The sequence below is a fragment of the Stenella coeruleoalba genome (genome assembly GCF_951394435.1).
Source record: "Stenella coeruleoalba genome assembly, chromosome: 15".
Taxonomy (NCBI): domain Eukaryota; kingdom Metazoa; phylum Chordata; class Mammalia; order Artiodactyla; family Delphinidae; genus Stenella; species Stenella coeruleoalba.
This window is the reverse complement of record NC_137161.1, coordinates 7,029,623-7,054,573: the sequence shown is the minus strand read 5'-3', so window position 1 is coordinate 7,054,573 and position 24,951 is coordinate 7,029,623. Positions and strand designations below refer to the sequence as shown.

The 24,951-nt window shown below is 40.0% G+C and overlaps 1 protein-coding gene across 8 annotated transcripts in view; it reads left to right on the top strand.

Moving 5' to 3' along the window:
- Nucleotides 1-24,951, top strand: part of DOK5 (docking protein 5) — a 1,081,787-nt gene that overhangs the window by 1,011,504 nt on the left and 45,332 nt on the right. For all 8 annotated transcript variants that reach the window (XR_013824125.1, XR_013824126.1, XR_013824127.1 and 5 more), the window contains one exon: nt 17,467-17,560. The gene's annotated coding sequence lies outside the window, so the exon portion shown is untranslated. The remainder of the gene's footprint in view (nt 1-17,466; nt 17,561-24,951) is intronic.

Here is a 24,951-nt window from a genome sequence, read left to right as displayed (position 1 = left end):
TTAACATTTATTGTGAATGGAGCCCTAAAATTTTACCACCTTCCATAAACCTTTATTGTTTATCTGGGTTTCCGACTCCAAGCAGAAAGTACCCGTGCTCTATCACACATTCCTTGAAGTATGTCAGTGTCAAAGACACAGAACATATTAAGCACGTGGTCCCAAGAGAAAGGAGGCTTTGACAGAAAGAGGCATGAGTCTGCTTCCCTACAACTGTTTTTACCACTTGGCTGGTGGACTGTTCACCATCCTTACTGCATTTTTCTATTCAGCTACCACCAGCTTTGCAGCCCACATAGTTAATACAAATTCTATCAGCATAATTCACATCTCCTTTTATCATACAACTCAGATCTTATTACTAGCTCATCGTACTTCAGTAGGGATTTAGATTGTTTTATAACCATTTTCTCAAATGCTGGGCACTTTATAAATGTATGACTTTTATGGCAAATCAATACATTTTATCCACCCATTATTCAGCAGGGGACATATCTTACTGCATTCACTATGCTATTAACATTAACTTTTCAATCCAAGGGAAATTTTAAAATAAAAAAAAATTCCTAGTATAAGACAGGAATGAGGAAATAGAGAAAGAAGAGTTGGGATTCAGGAATAAAGTAGAAAGAGTTATGAGTACAAGATTTTGCTTTTCTTCCATAATGCAATCAAAGTACATGAACCAGCAGAGATCCTTATTTCTCTCAAAAATTATTAGAATGGTTGGTTTAGGACAGTGGTTTTCAACAGAGGATGATTTTTTCCTCCCTCCCAGGGGACACTTAGCCATGTCCGGAGACACTTTTGGTTGTCACACTGAGGAGGAAGTATTACTGAGTGTGTAGAGGTCAGGGATGCTGCTAAACCCCTTACCATACACAGGACACACCACCTTACAGCAAAGATCCAACCCCAATGCCAATAGTGCCAAGGTTGAGAGACCAGATTCAAAACATGGAGCTTCATAATTCTACCCCTGTTCATGCTCAGCCAGACCCTCAAACAGAGGTTTTAAAATTTTTGTGTATTTATATTCTTTTCAAATTTCAAATCAATCATTAAAGATGCCTTTTGATATACTTGGAAAATGGCTAATAATATTATCTAACTCTTTGGAGAATACGAACAGCCTGGTAATGCTGACTTATCAAAATGCCAGTGAGTGGTTAAAGTTGAGTTGCTTAAACATAGCTCATAAACCTATCAGGGAATCAACTTTAACCATTCAAAATGTCTTAAGAGTCACACACTGGAGTGAAATTGTTGATAAGCAATGTACTTAATCTTGGTTTCTTCATAAACAAATGATTGGCTAATTGACCAGCAAAGGGCTTTGTTAGATTAACAAATAGAATTGAAATTATTAATTTAGTTACTGTTTTAAAATTGCAAATCCCTCCCCCAGCTTTATTTAATTTGGCCAAACACCTAACATATCATTTTAGGACAATTACCCACTACTTAAGTTTCAAATTTATATATCGTGTGTTTTATTTGTTTTATTAACGCTTAGTTCTTCTGCTAATTTTAGGAAGTGAATAGTTTTCCTAGAGCAGATATTAGAAGATTAAACTCTTCAAACTTTTTAAAATAATAGGGAGAATTTAAGTGACTGGAGGTATAACTGTACAAATCAGTGTTACCCAATATATTGGCTAAGAAATCCTGAGGTCTTCAGACTATTTGAAAGGGGTCTTCAATATATGTACACCATAGCAGCTATTTAATACTCGTAACAAAGTGATAATCACTAGCACTTATTGACCAACGGTTACATCCTAAGAACTTTAAATGCATCAAATCACTTTGTAACGTCTCCAGTAGGCTGACAGTATACTCTCCCCACCTGAAGGCAAGAAACACGGGACTTGTTGAGAGAGGTTGTAACTTCCTCCAGGTAACACATTTGCTAAGAGGAAGAGCTGCATTTGTCTGTCTCAGTCCTGATTTCTCCACCAACCTGCTGTACATAAACATATTTGCGATTATTAAATATACAAATTTGAAAAGCATTACTGAACATACAGTATTCTACCGTATTCAATTCTCAAGGTGTTGAAAACTAAGACTCCACACAAAGTTTTAACTTTATAAAGACTGAGAGCCATGGTAATAAATTTCTCCCCTCACTTATTCATGCTTCTCAATTATTCTCGCAGCATGCGGTGTTAGAAATGCTTGATGAGATCCTCAGCTCACACAAGCACATTCAGTAACTTAATCATCGATCATGAAACAACACATGACTATTCTACCTTTGTCTCTAGCGTTAAGTTTCTACTTCAATATTCAATATACAGACATATTACTGTACCTATTAAAAACTAAGCAGTTGTTTTTTGCAGGGCTGTGTAATTTAATTGAACCAGGATATGTGTCTCCCTCGCAGACTAGTTAGGTCCTCAACCAGTCTTCTGTGTGATGAGAATATTAGGACTCCAGATATTAGGACTCCAAAAAAATATTCATCAGCATGGCTAGCTGTGAAGTCTGGGGAAGCAGTGGAATGTACTGCAGTTCTTCGGAGCTGGAGCCCTTGGCAATAGAAGGGAATGTAATGGACTTATTTTCCAGTGTTTGTATCCCCCATAATGTTTGTGTCCTGTGGTAACTCAGAATATATTTAAAAAGAATCAGTGGAACTCACTTCATTTCCTGCCTGTTTCATCTTCAGACTGCTTTAACTTTCGATTATTTTCACACGGAGCTGAAACCTAGCTCTTGGAACTGTCTGTTCTTTTATAAGCCCGACAGAAGCTACCTGATTAGACCAGGACTAATTTATTAATTTCTGCCCCAGCCTGTGAGCTGGCAACAGGTGACACAGACAAGTGTTCCTTTCCAAGCCCTGCTCAATTGCATAGGCCTGAGCAAAGTTGTCTTTGATTTAAACCACTAAGTTTTGGGGTGGTTTGTTATACAGCAATAGCTAGCTAAAACAATTAAACTAACATAAGTTTTTAACATTCATTCATTCATCCATTCGGCAATTATTTATTAAGCACCTGCTAAGTGTCAGGGCTGTTCTAGTTGCTGGGTATTTAGCTTTAAGGAAGAAAAAATCTTTCTAATGGAAGATTATATTGCAGTGGAGAGAGACAAAATTAATGTACAGAGAGAGAGAGAGAAAGATGATAAAACATAAATATGAACATCAGATGATGGAAAGGAAAATAAAAAGAATAGTGGGCAGAGACTGACGGGGTGAGGTCTCAAGGAGCAAGTCAAGTTGGTATCTGGACCCAGAGTTTTCCAGGCAAAAGGGAAGCAAGTGCAAAGGCAGGCATGTGTCTGGTTTATCTCAGGGAAAACAAGGAGGCTGAGATGGCTGCAGTGCAGTGGGCAGAAGGGAGAATCCTAAGAGGCTGGGTCAGAATGGTATGCTGGAGGCCAAGTTACAAAGGGCTTTGAGGAACCTGCATCACCTTGTGTGTGAGATGGGAAGCCATGAGGGGTTTGATGAAGTAGTGACTGGGTCTGACTGACATCTAGAAGGATGACTGATGAGGACCTTTATTTACTGTATGACAGGCATTGTCCCTACTGCTTTACACTTATTAACACATTTAGTCTTCACCACTGTGTCAGATAATACTATTGTTTTACTTCATTGTAAATTTTTATGTGATCACATAGTACACCTAGCAAATGATACTTCGATTTAGTTCTCAATAAATGTATTTAGGTTTAAACAATCAGTTAAGGGGGGGCTTCCCTGGTGGCGCAGTGGTTGAGAGTCTGCCTGCCGATGCAGGGAACGCGGGTTCATGCCCCGGTCCGGGAGGATCCCATATGCTGCGGAGCGGCTGGGCCCGTGAGCAATGGCCACTGAGCCTGCGCGTCTGGAGCCTGTGCTCTGCAACGCGAGAGGCCGCAACAGTGAGAGGCCCATGTACCGCAAAAAAAAAAAAAAAATCAGTTAAGGGACTTCCCTGGTGGTGCAGTGGTTAAGAATTCGCCTGCCAATGCAGGGGACACGGGTTCGATCCCTGGTCTGGGAAGATCCCACATGCCATGGAGCAACTAAGCCCGTGTGCCACAACTACTGAGCCCGCAGGCCACAACTACTGAGCCCACGTGCCACAACTACCGAAACCTGTGTGCCTAGAGCCCATGCTCCACAACAAGAGAAACCACTGCGATGAGAAGCCAGTGCACCACAATTAAGAGTAGCCCCCACTCGCCGGAACTAGAGAAAGCTCGTGCAGCAATGAAGACCCAACGTAGCCAGAAATAGATAAATAAATTTATTTAAAAAATCAATTAAGACATCAATTAAATGATAGTACATGGTTATATAAGAGGTCATGAAAGTGATAGGCAAAAAAGATTGAAGTTTGAGAACCACAGGTCTAGAGTAGCACTTCTCAAAATTTAATACACATTCGGTTCACCTAAAGAGCTTGTTAAAATACGGATTCTGATCCAGTAGGTCTGGGGTGGGCCAAGATGCTGTAATTTTTTTTTTTTTTCCGGTATGCGGGCCTCTCACTGTTGTGGCCTCTCCCACTGTGGAGCACAGGCTCCGGATGCGCAGGCTCAGCGGCCATGGCTCACGGGCCCAGCCGCTCCGCGGCACGTGGGATCCTCCCGGACTGGGGCACAAACCCGCGTCCCCTGCATCAGCAGGCGGACTCTCAACCACTGTGCCACCAGGGCAGCCCAAGATGCTGTATTTTTAACTAACACCCAGATGCTGCTGCTGGTCTGTGGACTCAGCTTTGGAACGTAGATCCCGTGGATGCAAGATCTAGGAGCCTGTCAGCTACTTACCCAAATCCATTCAACAGCTGAAGAAAATTAGGGGAGAGTCAAGCTGAATCCTGGTTACTTGGACTCTGGTGCAACACTCATTGCATCTAATGCTAACTCATTTGATAATGTTGACGCAAAATATTCATCAATGATATACCTGAAGAAACTTCCAGGACTCCTGTATTTTCCCACAGGTGCTGAATGAGGAAAAATTTAAAACCACTTTTAAAAACACAAATCCTCCAAACAATATACTTTACATCAGCTCCTAACAATTATTTCCCTTCTATTGAAGGAGAGAGATTTCCTCCCATCAGGACCTGCAACATATAATTTGATCTAATGCAACGACAGCTGACTCGCCTCCCTTTAAAGGGACTCGTTAGGATGGCCATTTCTTAATTACATTTTTTTTAATATGGACCATTTTTTAAAGTCTTTATTGAATTTGTTACAATATTGCTTCCGTTTTATGTTTTGGTTTTTTGGCCACAAGGCATGTGGGCTCTTAGCTCCCCAACCAGGGACTGAACCCGCACCCCCTGTACTGGAAGGCTAAGTCTTTAACCACTGGACTGCCAGGGAAGTCCCTCTTAATTACTTTTTAATTGAATCTTTTAATTCCTCACTCACCTTATTGGATCAGATGTCTTCAGATGGCCATAAAAATTCTTATTTCTCTGTTAGACAACCAGACCCATTCACCTCTGAACACTGAACGTGTCAGCTAAAACAAGCGACAGTCTGACATGACACTGCTCGCTACAGTAAAAGCCAGGCAGCCATTCATGTCCCACAGCTGCCATGTCCCCTCTATAAAATATTCATTCACGCTGTGTCATTCTTTATTCAGCTGCCAAAAATGAAACAGCTGAGGAACCTTCAAGTCATCAGGATGGAACCGTTGCCCACACAGACACGTCAACGCATCTACAATTAATTTGAGTGTAGTGGGGAGAAAGGCCCTTGCACTGCTGTCAATACTTTTAAAAATGATTAGGAAAAAGTTGCCTGGCAATACCTTCAGGCCACCTCGGCTTTCATTCACCCACAGTTGTGAGAATGAGATCACATACGTTGGGAAGAAACTTTTTTTTTTAATTAAAATTTAATTTAAATAAAAACCCCTGCTGGCTGCACAGCAGGCAGAGATCACAGCCCCGCCCTTGGACACCTCATGGCCCAGCAGCAGGAATTTTACAGGCAGAACAGAAACTGAAGCTTTATCTGGCCAGAAACGTTTGATTAATCACATCTACTCACTTTGGCCTGGCCTTAACTCCCACGGATAGTCAACGATTCCCAGAGAAGGGTTTGGGATTTATTCCAACCCAGCAAAGAATCATGATCAACTCAAATCACCCTAACAGTGAGGGAAGAGAATCAGCATAATTTTCATCATGTCATTGTTACTTTTCCGTGTTTTGTAGGTTAATTTATTGCCTTGATGAAAGAAAATTCTCCCTAATTCCTCCTTTAAGGTTCACAGAGTGTAAATATGTTTCTCCCTTGCCCCCAAGTGGAAACATGAATGAAGGGAATTATGAATTAAAACTGTACCAGTTAGTTATCAGTTGTAGAAAAATGCTACACACACACACACAACTGAATTCATTGCCTTAGAACAAAAATAATTTATTCTCGTGGGTAAGACTTAAGTCCACTGGGGCATGGTTACTCTAGGCTGGGCTTGGCTGGGCAGCAGGGGGCAGGCTGCCACCCAGAGTGGACCAGGCTGGGTGACTGACTCTTTTCCACATGTGTCTCATCCTTCTTGGATGAGTGATCTCGCCAGACACATGCCTCTTGTGGCAGTATCAGAGGCCCAAGAGGAAAAGCAGAAACGTGCAAAGCTCAGAACTGCCATGTTGACACTTCCCAAGGGCTACTGGCCAAAGCAAATAGAGCTCAGAGTTAAAATATAAGGATTAAGCAACAGCAAGGGGGCAAGTGCATGGAGCAGAGAAGAACAGGGACCACTGCTTCAATCGAGCACCTTAGCTACCACTTCCTGCCCTTGTGTGTCCACTACAGAAAGTGAATGTGGGAACTCCACGCTCCATGAATTCTAGGCCAAGGCGAGTTAAGTTGCTCCCTCCTCCTCCTTCTATAGGCAGTCTCCCCTCTGCTGTTTAGGGCACTCTTTTTCCGGTCTATCATCATGAAAACTGAAGTTGCTCTCAAATGAAGATAATGATTGACTCCCAACAGAATACAGAAAATATTAAACTATGTGCAGAGGAATAAATGCATTCCTTCTTCTCTCGTTAAGAACTTTTCCTGGGAAGCAGATATTGTGTGTTCACTGAGGTCCAAGCTTCTCTCTCAGTACTTCTGAGCGACACAAATAGTATCTCGTCATCAGCGCCTGCGGAGGAATCTTCTAAATGGTGAACTAGTCAGCTAAGATGTATGGAAAAGTCCATGTGCAACTCATTTTCCATCAATACTAATAAATTCTCCCAATTGCCCCCAGTCTTGGTATATGTGCAGGTTTTGCAGTAGAATTTAAATTAATAGGCGCGACCTTCCAGTGACTTGTCCTGTGTTCTCATAAATTTCTTCTGTTTGCTAACGATGCTCCAGTGAGAGACATTCTGGAAGTTTCTAACATGAAAACCCACAAATTTGGCATGATTTTATATTTCTAGGAGTCTATTAAAAATAAGACAGAGACGGTAACTTTCCAAGGTGACTTTGTGTTTTGGTGGTGTTTAGAAATTATTCCTAAAATATATTTTGGAGTTAAATCTTTCCCTTTCTTCCAGAAGTAAATTACTTGGTGGTTATTAAACATCAAATAAGGCCCTGACAAATTGTTGATGAATGCTTCCTGCGGACCCAGATGTGTGAACGTCATTGCTGGTGGGGAAATGAGAATGTTTTCTGATGCCTTGTGGAGCCCAAGCTGCAAAACTAATATTTCTGTGTTCATTTCTTTCTGTTTTCTTCTGCTATGTATGATATCGGAGGCACAGCAGCAGGAATTTGACAGGAAGGGAATATTTAAAACACACACTAAGTGGCTTGCTCATCTCTAGTATGTCAGTTCATTTGTGGGAATCTGTCAGCCATTGGCATCAACCGTCCTCATTGAGTTCTCAGTTTTGTTCGCACTTCCTAAAATAAAGCGAATGTACTCATTACACAGCATATTAAATTCTGCAAATTACACCTGGCTGAACTCTAATATCTAGGGGAGCTTCCCTCCCTGGAATACACACTGCCTGCCTTCAGGGACCCTGTCCATTTTCTTTCTCCTTACAGCCAGTATTTTGCACATTGTAGGTACTCAAAACATATCCGTTGACTAAATAAATGAATGGTGGCTACATATCACCACTTCTGTTCTGAAACTATTTCAGCCTGTTGAGAAAGCTTCTTGGCCATGTGAAGAATTACTGCCTATGGAGAAAATGTTTTCATTCCTTAGTTGGCATTCAGGGCTTTCCACATTCTAGTTGTACCAATCCTGTAGTCGCCGTATACTACTTAGCAGGGAATCAGTGCAGGGTAGCAATTAAAGGTGAGTGTCGGTGTCCTTCTAAGTCCTGGTTCAAACCACAGCTCCATTTCCATTGGCTGTTCTGGTTTGAGAAAGTTATTCAGCCTCTCCCATCCTCAGTTTCTTCATCTATTAGAGAAAATAATAGCAAAAACTTTATCTGGTCCTTGTGAGGATTAAAGGTATTAGTATCTGCACAGCCAGTATGTTGAACAGATATAAATGTGGTTGTAATCAAAATTCAATTTTATTTGCTCCTGTTGTCCTTTCCAATTTCCTTTTTTTTTTTTTTTTTTTTTTTGGTATAATATGGTTTTATACCAACACTGGCAAAAATTAAGGGGCCAAAGTGGAATCAACCTACTAGACCAGGCCAGGTTCAGGTTTGGGAAATAATCATTACTGAAAATTTTGTTTAGAAAGCTAACAGAAACTAGTCGTTAAGAACATGGGCTCCAAAGACAGATCAAGTTGGCTCGAATCATAATTCTGCCACGGATAGGTGCGACATGTTACTTAAGGTCACCATGCCTCAGTTTTCTCATCTGTAAAATGAGGTTAATAATAGTGTGCTTTTTATGAAGATAGAATGAGTTAATGTGCAGAGAACTTATAACTGTATGTGGGACACAGTAGACACTTTATCATGTTAGCCATTAATTTCCCCCAACAGAAAAGCATTTCTTTCCCATATGTGTTGTGTTCTTTTATTCTCTCATACCCACACATTCTAAACCAGAAATAATAATAATGATAATAATAGTAAATGAATGTAAACTGCACTTAACATGTCATTCACTATGCTAAGTGCTTTTCATACCGTTTCTCTTTTAACTTTCAGAACAAGTCTATGAGGTAGAAATAATTAGCCCAGAGTCTAATTTTTTACAGCAGACGAAACTATGATTCATTTACGGAAGAGGTAGGAATCTGTACATGGTACCAAAATGCAAGTAATGGAGCTGGGATTTGAAGACTGGTTTCTCTGATTCCAAAGCCTCTCTTTTAATCGCTATGCTCCATTGCCTAAATCTTCAATTACAGATAACTGTTTAGAGTAAATTACAGTATAGGCACACAGGGGAACACTGTACAGTTATAAAAAGTAGTGTTATAGAAGTATGATTAGTTAAATGAAAAGAGGGACAAGGTATAATCTTTGAAAAAGAAACAGATTGCAAAATAGAATGCGTATCCTGATAACGTTTTTCTTAAAAAATGCAAATATATGTGTACTCAGAAAAGAATGGAAGCTGTTTATAAAATGGTGAATAATGATCCTCTCTCAGTGAGGGGTTGGATATTATCTTTTAAACAGCTATTTTAAAAATAAACATTTATTCCACAGGAAACCCATTTTTCTTTAAATCATTTATTTTTGTATATGGCTGTGATGAAAATGCGTGTAGCCAAATAGAAGCATGCTTCAAAGAAACAGTTCAGAACTGGGAAAACGTTCATGATACAGCGAATATGCTATGAGCACGCTCTTCACTATGATCCCAGTTTTGTTAATTTTTCAAAATCAATATTATTTTATATCTTACTAAGAGCAAAATATTATGTGTTGGAAATCTCTGGATATGGAATTCTGAGTTATTTTTTTCTCACACTTTTTTTTTATAGCTTTCTAATTTTCTGGAAATAATCGTAGAACAAAAGAGCTAATATTGTGTGTGTGCCTGTGTATGTGTGTGTACTTATTTTGTGCTAGACAGTGTCCTAAATGCTTTCCATGCTTATGTCATTCAAGCCTACCATGGAGTAGATACTACAAATACATTTTATACTTGTGATAATTAAGGCTGAGACTAAGTAAATTGTTCAAGATCAGGTAGCTAATATGTGACAGAGCCAGAATTTTAACTCAATCTATAAAAACCAAAAGCCTAGTCCACAAAATGTTTGATTATTTCCTTTCCCCCAATGCACTGTTATCCTGGTTTAAAAAAAAAAAAAAAGTGGGTCCCTTTGGAGAAGACTGGGAGAAAGATTAACAGAATATAATATTTGACTGAGATAAGGGATGCCCAGATGGCTAGTGAAACATTGTTCCGGTGCCTACTAGGGTGTTTCTGGAAGAGATTATTAGCATTTGAATCAACAGACTGAATAAACAGCATCACCCTCACTGTCGCAGGTGGACATCACTCAATCCATTGAAATCCCAAATAGAATTAAAAAGGTGGAGGAAGGGCAATTTCACTCTTTCTCCTTGAACTGAGACATCCTTCTTCTCCTGCCCTCAGGCATTGGCACTCCTGGTTGATAGGTTTTCAGGCCCAGACTAGGATTTATAGCATCTGCACTGATTCTCAGGCCTTTGGATTTGGACTGAATTATACCATCGGCTTTCCTGGTTCTCTAGCTTACAGGCAGCAGACGGTGGGACTTCTCAGCTTCCATAACTAAATGAACCAATTCCTATAATAAACCTCCTCTTAATATATCCATATATATCCTATTGGTTTTGTTTCTCTGGTGAACCCTGCCTAATACATGGAGGCTAGGAAGTCTAAGATCAAGGGAGCAGCAGATGAGGTATCTGGTGACGGCCCATTTCCTGGCTTGAAGATGGCCACCTCTTCATTATATCCTCACCTGGCACAGAGCAGAGAGCAGAAGCTCAGGAGTCTTTTCTTATAAGAGCAGTGCCCCTGTTCTTCAGGGTTCTGCCCTCATGACCTAATTACTTCCCAACGGCCTCACCACCAAATGCCATCAGATTGGGGGTTAGGATTTCAACATATGAATTCCGAGAGGACACAAACATCGATTTCATAGCAGGGGGTAAGTGGGGGGAGTTAAGCTGATGTGAGAGGTTGTACATCTGTGTCTGTGCAATTAGTGCACCCCCAAATGCACCTCAGATGGCAAATCTGCTTTGGGGAATAAGTGGACAGGGGCTGAAATATATAAATCTACTTTGAAACATACTAGTTAACAACTACACATACATATCTACTACGGGTAGCCCCATTTCATTAGGACTTGCATTCCTTTTTTTTTTTTGGCCGTGCCATGCGGCATGTGGGATCTTAGTTCCCCGACCAGGGATCGAACCTGCACCCCCCGCAGTGGAAGCTCAGAGTCTTAACCACTGGACCGCCAGGGATGTCCCTTGCATTCTTTAATCTATATATACTTTTGAGTGGGATGTTAACGTTTCAGATGAACTCTGACAAGCATTGTCCACAGCGTTTCTCCAGTTAGTAAGCTGAATAGTTGTCTATCAAGGAAACGTACCCTATTCTCCTTTCAAAAGAGAAGAATTTAACGAGTGGCAGTGTTTTTTTTTTTTTTTTTTGGTATGTGAGAAATACTTAAGTTGATCTGCCACACCTTAATTTCAATCCAGATTGTGTGTTATTTTTATATTGTTTCAAAACCACACAGGTGCCATTTCTCAAAATGAGTTGTAACATAATTACTCATCGGTGACTTAAGAAAACTTTTCTTTGTCTTCCTTCCCCTACATAAAGGTTGATATTCATTTTAATAGAGCACAATTTTGAGACTTGATTTTTAAGTTCCTAATTGCATGTGCAAATAAATGGTACACTTCTGGTAAATCAAATAATGAAAACAGGAAATGTTGGTTTACCTCAGACTAAGATAAACATCATTGTGGTTCTCTTATTTCCCTTGAAAGTCTGTGGCCAGCAGTACTTCAGCACCTCAATTAAAGAAAATGCTTGGATTGAGAAACACAATGAATATCTTACAGTCCTAGTTGGCTTAGATTGGAGATAAGAATCCTTCCATCCATGCAGTTCTTTGCAGAGTTCTTTCATGTAATAATGTGGTCCTTCCATTACCTTCAGCATCAGAGAAATGGATTTTTATGTCCATGTTTTGTAGAAATCAAAACGGACATTGTGAGTGATTAAGGTACTAGCTGAAGGTCACATAGCTAATAAATGATGGAGCACAGAGTCAAACATAGGTACGCAGATTGGAAGTCCACAGCTCATTTTGTGTCCCCAACACCCCTCCCACTTTAGATGGGGTAGATGCAGTAATAAACCAGACACATCCATTATAAGAGACAGAAAAACCCAGCCCAGCCTGGCTAAAGCCAAAAAGGGGAATCAACTACCTAAGTAATTTTAGAGGCCACAGGTAAGACTGCTCTAAGACTGGACTTGGTTAGAGGCAGAAATCCTATCATCACAAATACATTTCTCTCCATCTCTCCTCACTTTGTTGGCATTAGTTTCAGGTTGAAAGTGGAGGCGCCTAGCCAGTCCAGAGCAAAACAGATAACACGCTTCCCGAAGTATTAGCATAAGGCCCAGGATTCTCTGAGACTGGATGACTTGGATCGTGTGCCCACCCCTAGACTCATCACATTGGTCAGAGAGGTGAAATCACACTGATTAGCCAGACCTAGGGGTCCATCCAAACCGTGGGGATTGAAAGTGGAAGAGTGGTTCCTCCAAAGTTTCAGGGTGCTGTTACAAAGAGGATGATGAGTAGTAGACCCTCAAAACAGCAGATACCCACCATTACAAAGTTAAAAGAGACTGAGACGGTCTTACCTGACCCCTGCTGACATCCCCAGAAAGTCTTTTTTTTCCTTTTTTTTAATTAAAGCACATTAAACAGCAATTACATTGCAATATGAAAATTTGTAATTGATTGATCAATTAATTAATCTATTTCTGGTTAAATGCCTTTCAGTTACACTGTTTTTACTGTATCCTTCTCCCTGGCAGGCTTCTGGAATAGGAAGCAGGCTGATTCAGGTTCAAACCACAGCTCTGCCAATTTCCTAGACTTGGACAAATTTATCAGCTTCTCTGGGTCACAATCCCTTCTCTTCATTTGTAAAGTGGAGATAAAAAGAATACTCATCCCATGGCGCTGTTGGGAGAATTAGAACTAATGCATAGAAACTGGCATGTATTAGTGCGCAGTAATGTTTGATGTGGTTATTGCTGATGTGTAGTTATTGTCATCAATACCCATAGCTGTCACCTCACACTGGTCAGAGTGGCCGTCATCAAAAAATCCACAAACAATAAATGCTGGAGAGGGTGTGGAGAAAAGGGAACCCTCCTGCACTGTTGGTGGGAATGTGAATTGTTACAGCCATGTGGTACATGTATACAATGGGATATTACTCAGCCATAAAAAGGAATGAAATAATGCCATTTGCAGCAACATGGATGGACCTAGAAATTCATACAGAGTGAAGTAAGTCAGAAAGAGAAAGACAAATATCATATAATATCTCATATGTGGAATCTAAAACAATGGTACAGATAAACTTATTTGCAAAGCAGAAATCGAGTCACAGATGTAGAAAACAAACTTATGGTTACCAAGGGGGGGAAGGAGAGAGTGTAGGATGTATTGGGAATTAGGACTGACATACATACACCACTATGTATAAAATAGATAACTAATGAGAACCTACTGTATAGCACAAGGAACCCTACTCAATGCTCTGTGGCGACCTAAATGGGAAGGAAATCTAAAAAACAGTGGATATATGTATATGTATAACTGATTCACTTTGCTGTACAGCAGAAACTAACACAACATTGTAAAGCAACTATATTCCAATAAAAATTAATTAAATTAAAAAAAATAAATAAAGGTCAGTGGAGGAATAAAAAAATACCCATAGCTGATGGGCACAGTTCCTAAGACTTAATAAGCGATCAATGAATGCTTTATCCCCTCTACCCAGGCCTCTCCTTACCTAGCATCCCACCAAGACCCAAGAAAGAATAGGTTCAAACACTCTCTTTTACACTGCATTCAGGTCAATAATCACAAAAAGAAGCCTTCACAGGTTGGTGTGTGTGAAGTCCACACCCCTGGCTATTTGACCACAGTTCTAATTGCTCCCTATAATGCTTTTAGAAAATAATTACTTTCTTGTAAACAAACTTTGCACTTGGCAAAAAGAGAAATCAATCTTGTATTCTGAATGCCTAAGCTCTCCCCAATATACAGGACAATGCTCAGAATGGAAACAAACATAAACAACAGCAACAGAAAATGCAGAAGACTCGATATGGAGCACAGCAATTCTGCACCTCTGGGAAATTAGAGACACAGCCTCTTTTTAATCTAATCTCTCTTTGACTCTAAAGATCAGCTTCATCTGCTTTGTTCCTATGAAAAATTTCAGTTACAGTCAATTAATTTTCCTGACACCATGTAAATATGACCCTTGTCCCTGCTCTTACTTGCAACTGTAAATTTGGTCATAAATACTTGCGTACAAATGTTAAACAAATACTCTGGGGGGAAGAAGAGGCAAGGGAGGTTGACTCTAGCTGTCTAAGCAAGTTATATCGATGACCAGCTTGGGATCATGTCCTTGACCTTTGAGAATCCCCATTGCCTGTGCTACCAGGCACCTCCAATTAAGCCAGGTTTTGTGCAGCTGTGGTTGAATGTCAAGTGGATAAACAGACTCAAAGCAGGAATTGACGCTGGATGCTCCCATATTAATGTGACAATATCAGATTTATTTTGGCATTGTTCTTAGTACTCTAGATGTACATAGAACTTCATGAAACACTTCAATTGTATCTTGTCATTCACTCTTAAAAACCCATTAAAGTTGTTTATTGTGTTCATTTCCTTGGAGATGGAAGTAGTAGTTCAGTGAGGTTGGATTAAGTAGTCCAACCTAAGTTTGCTTGTAAGGAAGGAAGCCAGGCAAAAGCAAGTATGGAGTCAGTTTAGTATAATTAACAGAGTGAATTTGGGAGCTGGGCTCTACCTGTGTAGTCTGGAGAATGTTAGTTAACATTCTAAGCCTCAGTTTGCACCTTCATAAATGATGATACTGAGGCCTGTCAAGGATTAAAAATGAGCTAATACATACAGGTTATCGATGACAGTGCTTAGTTCACAGGAATGGTCATTGTAAAACCACTGCAATACATGAGGCTTCTCGTATTAGTTGTTCTTTTCATCCTCATCCTAGAATTTTTTATGAAATGCATTTTCTTTTTCTGTAGTCAACAACGTATGTGTGTAGTCCCTAGCGTGAGCATTTTCTATAGAGAAATGAAAATAATAATTCTTATATCTCTAGCAAAAATATAGTCTCTTAAACTAGTTATTAGTTCATGATGATAGACAAGATGATAGACAAAAGTCTGTAGCACTCACATAACTATTACATTTGAGACCAGGTTTTCTGAGATTATTTGTGTAGGTATTTGCCTAATCTGCATTGAAAATTGTTTCCTTCCAAGACAAGCATGTTTGAAATAGCTGAAGAAATACGTGTAGAGTCTCCTAGATTATTGACTTGAAAAAAATGTTTAAATGTCGCATATCTTCCTGAAAGCTTTCTGACAGCATGACAAGTTAAAATTTTCACAAAACAGTTTGGCCTCTAAAATGATCAGTTGCAAAATGCCAGAAGTAATCAGGAGGGATGATTCATGACTTCTACACCTGTTCAGAGGTGGATAGAACCAACAGTGGGTGGCAGTTACATCAAAGCAGCCATTTGGACTCTCCTCCTCCTTGGCCAATTAACTCTGAAAAAGATCCTTTGAGTTTGTGAGAAAAATGACTTAGGCCTAACTCGAAAATTTGCAGGTTGGCATACATAGGTATGTATTGCAATGTTCTGATCATTAGGGAAAAGAGAGAGAGAAATACTGTAAATAAGTTGGCTTTAACAAAGCTGGCCATTTTCCAAGAGCCAACTCATTACTTTTAGGGGTTCTCAAAGCATGGCACATGGCTCACCTTTACAAAACTCACTCAAGATACTTAATAAAGACTCAGATTCCAGGGTTTGGCCTCTGATGTACTAAATTGGAATCTTGGAGCGTAGGGCCCTGAATCTTCATTTCCAAAAAGAACTCCAAGTGAGATTGTGCACATTACATTATAGTCACTGGCTTTGAGGCACAAAATAGAGCAGACATTAACCGCAGACTGTGTTGAATAAACTTATGTGCACATATGCAGTTTTTTTTCTAATTATTCAGTTTTTTAAAAGTCAGTGTTTAGTTGGATTTCAGTACATAATTGCTCACATTCTTTTCTACATATGTCTCTTCTCCTTGCATGCAGTCCCAGGTTTTGTCCTAACCTAGCTCTCAGTAAGAGAAAATTATAAGGACCATAGCAGGATGTGCAGTGTGGAGAGCTGAATCCCTCGTTGCAACGGTCTAATCTGTTGGAAACCAGGGGAGTCAAGGGTTTTTCCTCTCCTGCTGGTAGCAGTTTTCTACTCTTACTTCTCATATATTCATGGTCCTCAGCTCAGTCATTTAGAAAATGGGATTAGAAATAAAATTCCTGAGTCTGCTTGTAGTTACTTAAGCAAGTCACTAGGCAAGCATGTAAAATCTTTTTACACTTCTCATTTTAGCAAGGTAAGGATTCTTGGGTATCCTGAAAACACAAGCACTCATGAGTGTGTGCACATACAGACACACACACGACTTTGAGATGTCCAATCATAAAATTTTTTTAATGTACATTATATTGCTATAACACTACATATAATTATGCGGTATATAGTATAATTATATCACTATATAATATGTAATTACATGTTATACATTATGATTAATTATACATCCCATATATACCTGAAAAAAAGACAATTTTCCTCCATCTTATATTTTAAAGTCCCTTCATACTTCATCCAGCTATTCCACAGGGGCCCCAAAATGTGAAACTGAAGTAATTCTTCTAATGACATTAAGGGGTAGCATGTTCTTCCTCATTCCTGCTTATTAGAAGCAATAATGTTTGCCCCATCCTAACACAGAACGTAGAATGCCCTTTGCTCTCCCTTAATTAAAAATGAAATTCATGTTTTCCAAATCACGAAATTAACACAAGAAGAGAAATTAAATTAAATCTGTGCTGTGCAACTAAGTAAAAAAAATTTTTTTCACATTATTTCTCTAGAGTTAATGAAAGGTTAACTGTGCAACAAGGAACCCTCCTTCTGTCTGTAAAGATGCTCCATGGAATTATGGGGCCGTTCTCCAAAGGCTGGGTTGGGGGAACCCTGGGAGGCTCAGGAGAGGCTACTGCTGCCTGAAGCTTTTCAGCCAAGCCCCCTGAAAGCATCCTACCCTCATCTTATATTCCAAGTCATAACAGGTGCCTAGCATGGGATAGAGAGAACTGAGGTTTGCTGAATGTATTTAATGCATCTATAATGTAACAGACATATGTGTTGTTTCACTTAATCCTAGTAACTGCCCTACCAGAGAGTTATGAGGATCTCCTTGACGATATGAAAATCGAAGGAGGCTAAGCTATTGTTACTTTCCCAAGATCACAAAGCTGGTAAGTGACCGAAGACAGTTCATCCCAGGTTGGCCTGACCAGGGCTTACCTGCCCATTCTATCATGGGGGCTCTAAATCTGAGACACTGCATGCTCCGGCCGTCACCTTCCTCAGTGTCCTCATGTTGGCCCACACTACCTTTTACTCCTCACTTTCTTTTTTTAACATCTTTATTGGGGTATAATTGCTTTACAATGGTGTGTTAGTTTCTGCTTTATAACAAAGTGAATCAGCTATACATATACATATGTTCCCATATCTCTTCCCTCCTGCATCTCCCTCCCTCCCACCCTCCCTATCCCACCCCTCCAGGCGGTCACAAAGCACCGAGCTAATCTCCCTGTGCTATGTGGCTGCTTCCCACTAGCTATCTACCTTATGCTTGGTAGTGTATATATATCCATGCCTCTCTCTTGCTTCGTCACAGCTCACCCCTCCCCCTCCCCATATCCTTAAGTCCATTCTCTAGTAGGTCTGTGTATCTATTCCTGTCTTACCCTTAGGTTCCTCACGACATTTTTTTTCCTTAAATTCCGTATATATGTGTTAGCATACAGCATTTGTCTTTTTCTGACCCACTTCACTCTGTATGACAGACTCAAGGTCTCTCCACCTCATTGCAAATAGCTCAATTTCGTTTCCTTTTATGGCTGAGTAATATTCCATTGTATATATGTGCCACATCTTCTTTATCCATTCATCCGATGATGGGCACTCAGGTTGTCTCCATCTCTGGACTATTGTAAATAGAGCTGCAATGAACATTTTGGTACATGACTCGTTTTGAATTATGGTTTTCTCAGGGTATATGCCCAGTAGTGGGACTGCTGGGTCATATGGTAGTTCTATTTGTAGTTTTTTAAGGAACCTCCATACTGTTTTTCATAGTGGTTGTACCCATTCACGTTCCCACCAGCAGTGCAAGAGGGTTCCCTTTTCTCCACACCCTGTCCAGCATTTATTGTTTCTAGATTTTTTTTTTTGTTGAACTATTTCATTCTATACCTTTCTTTTTTTTTTTTTCATTTTAACATCTTTATTGGAGTATAATTGCTTTACAATGGTATGTTAGTTTCAGCTTCACAACAAAATGAATCAGTTATATATATACATATGTTCCCATATCTCTTCCCGCTTGCATCTCCCTCCCTCCCATGCTCCCTATCCCACCCCTCGAGGCGGTCACAAAGCACCGAGCTGATCTCCCTGTGCTATGCGGCTGCTTCCCACTAGCTATCTACCTTACGTTTGGTAGTGTATATATGTCCATGCCTCTCTCTCGCTTTGTCACCGTTTACCCTTCCCCCTCCCCATAGCCTCAAGTCCATTCTCTAGTAAGCCTGTGTCTTTATTCCTGTTTCACCCCTAGGTTTTTCATGACATTTTTTTTTCTTAAATTCCATATATATGTGTTAGCATACGGTATTTGTCTCTCTCTTTATGACTTACTTCACTCTGTATGACAGACTCTAGGTCTATCCACCTCATTGCAAATAGCTCAATTTCGTTTCTTTTTATGGCTGAGTAATATTCCATTGTATATATGTGCCACATCTTCTTTATCCATTCATCCGATGATGGGCACTCAGGTTGTCTCCATCTCTGGACTATTGTAAATAGAGCTGCAATGAACATTTTGGTACATGACTCTTTTTGAATTATGGTTTTCTCAGGGTATATGCCCAATAGTGGGACTGCTGGGTCATATGGTAGTTCTAGTTGTAGTTTTTTAAGGAACCTCCATACTGTTCTCCATAGTGGCTGTATCAATTTACATTCCCACCAACAGTGTAAGAGGGTTCCCTTTTCTCCACACCCTCTTCAGCATTTACTGTTTCTAGGTTTTTTGATGATGGCCATTCTGACTGGTGTGAGATGATATCTCATTGTAGTTTTGATTTGCATTTCTCTAATGATTAGTGATGTTGAGCATTCTTTCATGTGTTTGTTGGCACTCTGTGTATCTTCTTTGGAGAAATGTCTATTTAGGTCTTCTGCCCATTTTTGGATTGGGTTCTTTGTTTTTTTGTTATTGAGCTGCATGAGCTGCTTATAAATTTTGGAGATTAATCCTTTGTCAGCTGCTTCATTTGCAAATATTTTCTCCCATTCTGAGAGTTGTCTTTTGGTCTTCTTTATGGTTTCCTTTGTTGCGCAAAAGCTTTTAAGTTTCATTAGGTACCATTTGTTTATATTTCCATTTCTCTAGGAGCTGGGTCAAAAAGGACCTTGCTGTGCCTCTAAGAGTTTGATAGTTTCTGGCCTTACATTTAGGTCTTTAATCCATTTTGAGCTTATTTTTGTGTATGGTGTTAGGGAGTGATCTAATCTCATACTTTTACATGCAGCTGTCCAGTTTTCCCAGCACCACTTATTGAAGAGGCTGTCCTTTCTCCACTGTACATTCCTGCCTCCTTTGTCACAGATAAGGTGACCATATGTGCGTGGGTTTATCTCTGGGCTTTCTATCCTGTTCCATTGATCTATCTTTCTGTTTTTGTGCCAGTACCATACTGTCTTGATTACTGTAGCTTTGTAGTATACCCTGAAGTCCGGGAGCCTGATTCCTCCAGCTCCGTTTTTCGTTCTCAAGATTGCTTTGGCTATTCGGGGTCTTTTGTGTTTCCATACAAATTGTGAAATGTTTTGTTCTAGTTCTGTGAAAAATGCCAGTGGTAGTTTGATAGGGATTGCATTGTATCTGTAGATTGCTTTGGGTAGTAGAGTCATTTTCACAATGTTGATTCTTCCAATCCAAGAACATGGTATATCTCTCGATCTATTTGTATCATCTTTAATTTCTTTCATCAGTGTCTTATAATTTTCTGCATACAGGTCTTTTGTCTCCTTAGGTAGGTTTATTCCTAGATATTTTATTCTTTTTGTTGCAATGGTAAATGGGAGTATTTTCTTGATTTCACTTTCAGATTTTTCATCCTTAGTGTATAGGAATGCCAGAGATTTCTGTGCATTAATTTTGTATCCTGCTACTTTACCAAATGCATTGATTAGCTCTAGTAGTTTTCTGGTGGCATCTTTAGGATTCTCTATGTATAGTATCATGTCATCTGCAAACAGTGACAGCTTTACTTCTTCTTTTCCGATTTGGATTCCTTTTATTTCCTTTTCTTCTCTGATTGCTGTGGCTAAAACTTCCAAAACTATGTTGAATAAGAGTGGTGAGAGTGGGCAACCTTGTCTTTTTCCTGATCTTAGTGGAAATGCTTTGAGTTTTTCACCATTGAGGACGATGTTGGCTGTGGTTTTGTCATATATGGCCTTTATTATGTTGAGGAAAGTTCCCTCTATGCCTACTTTCTGCAGGGTTTTTATCATAAATGGGTGTTGAATTTTGTCAAAAGCTTTCTCTGCATCTATTGAGATGACATATGGTTTTTCTCCTTCAATTTGTTAATACGATGTATCACGTTGATTGATTTGCGTATATTGAAGAATCCTTGCATTCCTGGAATAAACCCCACTTGATCATGGTGTATGATCCTTTTAATATGCTGTTGGATTCTGTTTGCTAGTATTTTGTTGAGGATTTTTGCATCTATGTTCATCAGTGATATTGGCCTGTAGTTTTCTTTCTTTGTGACATCCTTGTCTGGTTTTGGTATCAGGGTGATGGTGGCCTCATAGAATGAGTTTGGGAGTGTTCCTCCCTCTGCTATATTTTGGAAGAGTTTGAGAAGGATAGGTGATAGCTCTTCTCTAAATGTTTGATAGAATTTGCCTGTGAAGCCATCTGGTCCTGGGCTTTTGCTTGTTGGAAGATTTTTAATCACAGTTTCCATTTCAGTGCTTGTGATTGGTCTGTTCATATTTTCAATTTCTTCCTGATTCAGTCTTGGCAGGTTGTGCCTTTCTAAGTATGTGTCCATTTCTTCCAGGTTGTCCATTTTATTGGCATAGAGTTGCTTGTAGTAATCTCTCATGATCTTTTGTATTTCTGCAGTGTCAGTTGTTACTTCTCCTTTTTCATTTCTAATTCTATTGATTTGAGTCTTCTCCCTTTTTTTCTTGATGAGTCTGGCTAATGGTTTATCAATTTTGTTTATCCTTTCAAAGAACCAGCTTTTAGTTTTATTGATCTTTGCTATCGTTTCCTTCATTTCTTTTGCATTTATTTCTGATCTGATTTTTATGATTTCTTTCCTTCTGCTAACTTTGGGGGTTTTTTTGTTCTTCTTTCTCTAATTGCTTTAGGTGCAAGGTTAGGTTGTTTATTCGAGATGTTTCCTGTTTCTTAAGGTAGGATTGTATTGCTATAAACTTCCCTCTTAGAACTGCTTTTGCTGCATCCCATAGATTTTGGGTCGTCGTGTCTCCATTGTCATTTGTTTCTAGGTATTTTTTAATTTCCTCTTTGATTTCTTCAGTGATCACTTCGTTATTAAGTAGTGTATTGTTTAGCCTCCATGTGTTTGTATTTTTTACAGATCTTTTCCTGTAATTGATATCTAGTCTCATAGCGTTGTGGTCGGAAAAGATACTTGATACAATTTCGATTTTCTTAAATTTACCAAGGCTTGATTTGTGACCCAAGATATGATCTATCCTGGAGAATGTTCCATGAGCACTTGAGAAAAATGTGTATTCTGTTGTTTTTGGATGGAATGTCCTATAAATATCAATTAAGTCCATCTCGTTTAATGTATCATTTAAAGCTTGTGTTTCCTTATTTATTTTCATTTTGGATGATCTGTCCATGGGTGAAAGTGGGGTGTTAAAGTCCCCTACTATGAATGTGTTACTATCGATTTCCCCTTTTATGGCTGTCAGTATTGCCTTATGTATTGAGGTGCTCCTATGTTGGGTGCATAAATATTTACAATTGTTATATCTTCTTCTTGGATCGATCCCTTGATCATTATGTAGTGTCCTTCTTTGTCTCTTCTAATAGTCTTTGTTTTAAAGTCTATTTTGTCTGATATGAGAATTGCTACTCCATCTTTCTTTTGGTTTCCATTTGCATGAAATACCTTTTTCCATACCCTTACTTTCAGTCTGTATGTGTCTCTAGGTCTGAAGTGGGTCTCTTTTTTTTTTTTTTTAACATCTTTATTGGAGTATAATTGCTTTACAATGGTATGTTAGTTTCAGCTTCACAACAAAATGAATCAGTTATATATATACATATGTTCCCATATCTCTTCCCGCTTGCGTCTCCCTCCCTCCCACCCTCCCTATCCCACCCCTCCAGGCGGTCCCAAAGCACCGAGCTGATCTCCCTGTGCTATGCGGCTGCTTCTGAAGTGGGTCTCTTGTAGACAGCAAATATATGTGTCTTGTGTTTGTATCCATTCAGCCAATCTGTGTCTTTTGGTGGGAGCATTTAGTCCATTTACATTTAAGGTAATTATCAATATGTGTGTTCCCATTCACATTTTCTTAATTGTTTTGGGTTCGTTATTGTAGGTCTTTTCCTCCTTTTATGTTTCTTGCCTAGAGAAGTTCCTTTAGCAGTTGTTGTAGAGCTGGTTTGGTGGTGCTGAACTCTCTCAGCTTTTGCTTGTCTGTAAAGGTTTTAATTTCTCCATCAAATCTGAATGAGATCCTTGCTGGGTAATCTTGGTTGCAGGTTTTTCTTCTTCAACACGTTCAGTATGTCATGCCAGTCCTTTCTGGCTTGCAGAGTTTCTGCTGAAAGATCAGCTGTTAACCTTATGGGGATTCCCTTGTGTGTTATTTGTTGTTTTTCCCTTGCTGCTTTTAATATGTTTTCTTTGTATTTAATTTTTGACAGTTTGAATAATATGTGTCTTGGTGTATTTCTCCTTGGATTTATCCTGTATGGGACTCTCTGTGCTTCCTGGACTTGATTAACTATTTCCTTTCCCATATTAGGGAAGTTTTCAACTATAATCTCTTCAAATATTTTCTCAGTCCCTTTCTTTTTCTCTTCTTCTTCTGGAACCCCTGTAATTCAAATGTTGGTGTGTTTAATGTTGTCCCAGAGGTCTCTGAGACTGTCCTCAGTTCTTTTCATTCTTTTTTCTTTATTCTGCTGTGCAGTAGTTATTTCCACTATTTTATCTTCCAGGTCACTTATCCGTTCTGCCTCAGTTATTCTGCTATTGATCCCATCTAGAGTATTTTTCGTTTCATTTATTGTGTTGTTCATCATTGTTTGTTTCATCTTTAGTTCTTCTAGGTCCTTGTTAACTGATTCTTGCATTTTGTCTATGCCATTTCCCAGATTTTGGATCATCTTTACTATCATTATTCTGAATTCTTTTTTAGGTAGACTGCCTATTTCCTCTTCATTTGTTAGGTCTGGTGGGTTTTTATCTTGCTCCTTCATCTGCTGTGTGTTTTTCTGTCTTTTCATTTTGCTTATCTTACTGTGTTTGGGGTCTCCTTTTTGCAGGCTGAAGGTTCATAGTTCCTGTTGTTTTTTGTGTCTGTCCCCAGTGGCTAAGGTTGGTTCAGTGGGTTGTGTAGGCTTCCTGGTGGAGGGTACTAGTGCCTGTGTTCTGGTGGATGAGGCTGGATCTTGTCTTTCTGGTGGGTGGGTCCACATCTGGTGGTGTGTTTTGGGGTGTCTGTAGACTTATTATGATTTTGGGCAGCCTCTCTGCTAATGGGTGGGGTTGTGTTCCTGTCTTGCTAGTTGTTTGGCATAGGATGTCCAGCACTGTAGCTTGCTGGTCGTTGAGTGAAGCTGGGTGCTGGTGTTGAGATGGAGATCTCTGGGAGATTTTCGCTGTTTGATATTATGTGCAGCTGGGAGGCCTCTTGTGGACCAGTGTCCTGAAGTTGGCTCTCCCACCTCAGAGGCACAGCACTAACTCCTGGCTGCAGCACCAAGAGCCTTTCATCCACACCGCTCCTTAATTTGGGATGATTTGTTGTCTATTCATGTATTCCACAGATGCAGGGTACATCAAGTTGATTGTGGAGCTTTAATTCGCTGCTTCTGAGGCTGCTGGGAGAGATTTCCCTTTCTCTTCTTTGTTCTCACAGCTCCCAGGGGCTCAGCTTTGGATTTGGCCCCACCTGTGCGTGTAGGTTGCCGAAGGGCGTCTGTTCTTTGCTCAGACAGGACGGGGTTAAAGGAGCCGCTGATTCGGAGGCTCTGGCTCACTCAGGCCGGGGGTAGGGAGGGTCATGGAGTGCGGGGTGGGCCTGCAGCGGCAGAGGCCGCCATGATGTTGCTAGCCTGAGGCGCGCTGTGCATTCTCCCAGGGGAGTTGTCCCTGGATCCCAGGACCCTGGCAGTGGCGGGCTGCACTGGCTCCCCGGAAGGGGGTGTGGACAGTGACCTGTGCTCGCACACAGGCTTCTTGGTGGCGGCAGCAGTGGCCTTAGCGTCTCATGTCTGTCTCTGGGGGCCGCACTTTCAGCTGCGGCTCGCGCCCGTCTCTGGAGCTCTCTTAAGCAG